General features: G+C 49.3%; 1 long non-coding RNA gene across 1 annotated transcript; it reads right to left on the bottom strand.

Annotated features, from left to right (window-relative positions):
- Positions 1 to 323: 323 nt before the first annotated feature.
- Positions 324 to 4,108, bottom strand: LOC135829797 (uncharacterized). Its single transcript, XR_010555923.1, has 2 exons — positions 3,772 to 4,108; positions 324 to 2,176 (listed from the first exon to the last, which is right to left on the bottom strand). It is a non-coding gene; the product is annotated as an uncharacterized LOC135829797 (long non-coding RNA).
- Positions 4,109 to 6,135: the final 2,027 nt, after the last annotated feature.

The raw sequence follows: 6,135 nt of genomic DNA, 5'->3' as shown, positions 1-6,135 counted from the left end.
GTGTGATGAGCAAACTCCCAGGAACGTCACATTTCTGTCCGGTCCAGTTCACTCCAATGTCCTGGTTTTTTCAAAAATATGCACATGTGCCGTCGTCCACTCCGCCGCTGAGGTGATTGTGAAGCGCGTCGTACCCAGCCGCCGCATGCCGTGCACTCGATCACCATTGGCCGACTACGTGTCAGTGCGCACTCGCACTTCGAACTCCGCACGGCACTTTCAAAACCTTACCAACCTGCAGGATCTGCACCGACAGGCACGGTACAGTCCTTTCATTGGAAACTGGCACCCTAACTTGTTCGTGTCTCCCACACATAGTTAGGTATCGTGAAACCAAGAGTACATCCTGCATTGTGGGACCCGTGCAATTACTCCTTGGCATTTTTGAGGCCAGAAAAGTCCAAGAACGAAAGAACAGGGAAATAAAAGTTCGGCCAGGTTTTACAAAATTGGGACAGGTATGCGCAGGTATTTTACTTTTAAGAAGACTTGTATCACGGCGTAGATCTGCGCAGTACATGTACATTGTACACTGCACAGTTGGCGAAGCTTTCGTTGCACATGCCATACCAGGATGTGTATCGCTGTTCAAGCAAGTTCAAGGTAGCAGTCTGTCTGTAGTCTGCAACAAGAACTCAGAGTCCATATTAGGACACCGTGTACGTGTGAGCATTAGAACACATTTGTACAGTCTAAAAGTGGCGTTACTGGCACGTAGGAAGGCAGCAAATGCAAGGCAACATAGGCCTAGCGCCTTGCTATGCACGCACGGGTATTGCACCGAGACTGGCTGTGCATGTGCTTGGACAGAGGCGATTGGCTACGCGGCAAGCTGGATTAATAAACGACCTGCAAGTTAGCGACCGCATTGCCCAGTCTTCACGTCACACCTGGTTGACCTAGTGGTGCTGGTGGTGTTTATGGTTGGAAAAGTCCTCATTGTGAGAGGCCGTGAAATTACACTGCGGCTGACGACACACATAGAACTTGGCGTGCTCCATCGGACAGTTGTAGGTGCCGTCGTCCACCCCGCAGCTGAGGTGATTGTGAAGCGCGTCGTACCCGTTGAAGCAGCCTCCGCATGCAGTGCACTCGATCACCATCGGCCGACTACGTCCAAGTGCTGGGCACAGATGCGTCACGTGCTGGTTAATGTACCTGTCGTCGAACTGGCACGTAGGAAGGCAGCAAATGCAAGGCAACATAGGCCTAGCGCCTTGCTATGCACGCACGGGTATTGCACCCAGACTGGCTGTGCATGTGCGTGGACAGAGGCGATTGGCTAAGCGGCAAGCTGGATTAACAAATGACCTGCAAGTTAGCGACAACATTGCCCAGTCTTCACGTCACACCTGGTTGACCTGGTGGTGCTGGTGGTGTTTATGGTTGAAAAAGTCCTCATTGTAAGAGGTCGTGAAATTACACTGCGGCCGACGACACACATAGAACTTGGCGTGCTCCATCGGACAGTTGTAGGTGCCGTCATCCACTCTGCCGCTGAGGTGATTGTGAAGCGCGTCGTACCCGTTGAAGCAGCCGCCGCATGCCGTCTACTCGATCTCCATCGGCCGACTACGTCCAAGTGCTGGGCACAGATGCGTCACGTGCTGGTTAATGTACCTGGTACTGTACATAAAGAGGTCGCATGCCTTGCACTCGATCACCATCGACCGACTACGTCCAAGTGCTGGGCACAGATGCGTCACGTGCTGGTTAATGTACCTAGCACTGTACATGAAGAGGTCGCATGCCGTGCACTCGGATCACCATCGGCCGACTACGTCCAAGTGCTGGGCACAGATGCGTCACGTGCTGGTTAATGTACCTGGTACTGTACATAAAGAGGTCGCATGCCTTGCACTCGATCACCATCGGCCGACTACGTCCAAGTGCTGGGCACAGATGCGTCACGTGCTGGTTAATATTATATAATAATATTAATAATTGTAAAGTTCTCATTGTGAGAGGCCGTGAAATTGCACTGCGGCTGACGACAAACATAGAATTTGGCGTGCTACATCGGACAGCTGTAGGTGCCGTCGTCCACTCCGCCGCTGACGTGATTCTGAAGTGCGCCGTACCCATTGAAGCAGCCGCCTTATGCCGTGCACTCGATCACCATCGGCCGACTACGTCCAAGTGCTGGGCACAGAATCGTAGAGTTCTTGTGCAAAACCTACGAAAAAGGGAGCAGAAATAGCAGAAGTGCATCGACAGCAAACTCATAGATCTACACCCCTTCCTGCTGCGAACCACCACTTTACACAGTGCCAGTAGCCTGTTGCATGTATCCTACATGTACATGTATATGTACATCATTCCAGTGCAAGGAAAAGGGAACTATTACTTCAGTGCACATTATCACAACTACCGTTGATCTATTGTTTCTCTGAAATCAGTCTGAAGGCAGGCGAGAAATGAGCGAGTACGAGTTGGCATTTGTCCGACATGTAGTCGGTGAGTGTGTAACTTGACCTTTTGACCCCGTGCGCTAAGGTTGCGGAAAAGTCGCGAAATAGTTCGCGAAAATCTTTATCTTTAAAATTATAGTCTTTATTCCTTTATTCCACGATGGCGTGACGCCAATAAGGATGATTGATAAGTGCGATAGAACTGGTACTAGCCAGAAACAGAAAAAAAATGAAGAAAGTTGCGAAGGTTGCGATTTCTTCCTAAACAACGAGAAGTTGCGAAAAAAAGTGGCGAGCATCTTTGGGAAAGGGCTGATCTGCACCGACAGGCACGCTAGGCGCTCGCCGACTTTTCGAACTGCACTGCAAGTCAAGTCACTTCTATAGCTTTGTGGCGTAGACCATGCTGAATTGTGGCAGTGAATTCTTCTGCCTTGCAAGCTGTTGAATGGTGCAACTCCAGCACAAGTTGCTATGGCTTCCGCTATCGCTATCATCGCCCCCAGTGATGGGCGTCGAAGGTGAAGGTCATCGGCGCATACAGTCAACTTCGCTTATAACGACACTCTACGGGGCATCAACACGGTGTCGTTATTCGCAAAGTGTCGTTATACCCGAAGTCTCATTTTATGTATTACAGTGACTTTGCTCTGGGCATGGAAATTCTGTCGTTATTCGCGAATTGTCGTTATATCCGCAGTCGTTATTAGCCAAGCTGACTGACTGTATGCATACAGTGAAACCTGTGTAAGACGACCGCTCAAGGGACCTTCGAAGTGTGGTCTCTGTAACCAGGTGATTCCGTAACTCGTAGTGAATAATGTTGTACACATTGCATGCATCCTAGGAGTCAATGTGTCTTATCATGTTTCTCATGCTATTCAATTTCATCCTTGCTCACGCTAGACTAGACGTCTGCGTAGGGACAGCTTGCTGGTGTGCTGCATACATTCATTGCTAGTTCCATGCATAGTTCTTTGCCCTACTGACACTGTGGCGGGAAGATGATCAGCTGCGCTACGGAGGTTCAGTTCCGGCAAACATGCGTGCGGATTTGCATTTTGCTGCTTGGTTTTTGATGTATTTGTAGTTAGTGCAAGGAAAGAGCTTGCTGGTGCAGTTGTTGTTTTGGTTTTGGTTTTGAGTTTAGTTAGCTCTTTGTTGTTACCTGGTTTGAACGATCGCCTTTTGTGGAATCGTTACGCTCCTTGTGGTACAATAATACAGTCTTCAGAAATATCGAATACAAATAAGCCACCTCTTCAGAAAACGAAACTCTAGAAGTCAAGTGTGCTGAACACCCGCTAAGTTCTAGTCACCGCTGCATACATACTGTACATGCACAATGTCCATCACTTACCTTGCATTGCAAGGAGCGCGAACGGAGCCGCAGGTGCAAGTATTAGTTGCTGCATTCGCCCAGTGTTTGGATGCGCGGTGAGCGATAGGTAGACTGCGCGCGTCCTTTCCGGCCTGGTCGATGCCGAATGAGGGGCACAAGGCTAGGGTCTGACGGAGAGCAGTGCGGACGAAAATGTTGTGTACCCATGACAATGCTCTTGCCTCTTGGCCTTGCGCTGGGCTGCTGCTGTTTGCTGTTGCTGCCGGAGGACAAGACGGTTTGGGAAGCGGAACAGACCTCTCTGTTTGACGGTGTCCGTTCTTGAGTTGAAAACTAGTCGACGACGAAGCCGGTTATACAGCGCATCAAATCTTGTACTCCTTTACAATCAGTCATAGTCATTTGCACGTGTGAAAGGGAAGCCGGTTGGCGGTTCGCGGAGTGCGATAATTAGTACAGTGGTCCCTCCATTTGTGCCACGAAAATCTGCTGGATTAGGGAGGGTGCTGGATTAACAAATCTGATTTACTGCTGCAATGTGCATGAAGAGGACATTTTGGCTACTGAAAATTGTGCTGGTTTATCGAGGGTGCTGGATTATAAAGTGCCGGATTAGAGAGGGACGACTGTATCGTGAAGATTCTGTAGTTGACTCACACTCACACCCATACTCCATAGAGTCTACACCTCCTGAGTACTGGTATACCAGGCCCAGCAGACCCAGCGCTGCATGACGTCTGTTATGGCCGAGAGTTTGACATACCGACGCGTGGCGTCCAGTGAATCTACCGCCGAAGCTCTTTAGGACGAACACCAAGGGATCGACTTGAACTTTTTGTTCACAAGACCGGGAGTTCTCCCAGCGACAACACACTGATTTATCCAATAGAGTAATCAATTTTTTTTCTTCTAAAGCGATCTTTTCAAAGTACACTTTTCAGTGTTCTTCCTAACGAGGTTTGACTGTAGACGACACTGTAGACGACACCAAAACCCAATACATCATTTTTTAGCAGCTATGAGTGTGCAGGCTATGGATATTTAGAGAAATTGAAGTATAGTTGATGTTCGGTCATGATGGAAGGAGAGGTGGAGCTACGGAAGAGATAAGCTGATTACTCGCAAGTTGAGAGTGACATCGGTTAGACGAGTATGACAATTACGAAGGCAGTTGAACATGATAATTTTCAAAGGTAACTCAAACTAATTTTGGGGGGCACGCCTGTGTTTTGGGCGTTAAACTCTAGTTTTTCTCTGCAATGCTCCTGTTTATTTTGTTTTCACTTAGTATTTTTCTGTTCGGCGCGCACAGTGAGTGTTGATACCGAGCCCTTTGGTCAGTTTAGCTGCTCGTGCCCCGCCTCCACTGCTTCGACTGCCATCGCTATGTGCCTCCCTGTGCTTTTTAGGCGCGGCATTTGCGCCACGATGGTTTGTGGCCATCTTGTAAAAACAAAACAGTGCATTCCTCATCCCAGCGTACTTACCTCAGAATTCCAACCACTTGTCGAACACAGCATAGTGTATTAGTGGTACGATTTTCAAGCGGGTCTGATTTGCGAACTTGTCAGTAACACACGCGTCTCCATTGTGTTCTGACGTGACGTCCTGTGTGTGTGTTCTTGCAGAGAATTTGGTCAGCAGCACCGCTCGGGTCATCGTCTCGACAACGACGGGCTTGTCCACGACCAGCCAATTAGACAGCAGCAGTAGCAACGACGGCAGGGTGCGAGTACAGGCGGCGGACGAGATCGTCGTCGACGGTTACATCCCGCTCCTGATCGCCATCGGCGTACTGGTGCTGCTCTTTCTCATCGGTGTCATAGCAACAATTCCATTCTCGTACACCGTTCAGAGAAAGCGTTTTTTCTATAATTTTGCCACCGGCGAGACGAGGGTGGACCGTCACCTGTTCAGTATCGTTCGGCACAGGACCGGCACGGAGTGGGCGTCGGACTCGCAGGGCATTATGGAAATGCCGGCAATGTGAGCCGGTGAACGGGCAGGGGCAGATCCAGGGGGGGGGGGGTACAATAGATGCTCACACACCCCTCAGGGTTTGCCACAATGGTATGTCACGGTGTAACTATGATCAATCTGTTAAAAGAAATTTTGCCGTCGTGTTTTCAGCACCCCTCCCACAGCCCTGGATCTGGCCCTGGCCGGGTCTATCATGAGAAGAGTGTACTGGTATATTTTATGTTTGTAATCAGTTAACTTTACATCATTATCAACCAGGCACCGAGGGCTGCCGAATATTATACTAACAGCCACAGAGTGAAGAATGGCGGAGAAAATTGAACAAACGGGTGATAAGACCTGAAAGAATGAGTTGGTCTCAATTTTTGTGCGTGTGTGTATGTGCACATATGTGTATGTGGG

Source organism: Sycon ciliatum, chromosome 13 (assembly GCF_964019385.1).
Source record: "Sycon ciliatum chromosome 13, ocSycCili1.1, whole genome shotgun sequence".
NCBI lineage: Eukaryota > Metazoa > Porifera > Calcarea > Leucosolenida > Sycettidae > Sycon > Sycon ciliatum.
Note: the sequence above shows the minus strand (reverse complement) of the source record. Positions and strands in the feature narration are given on the sequence as shown.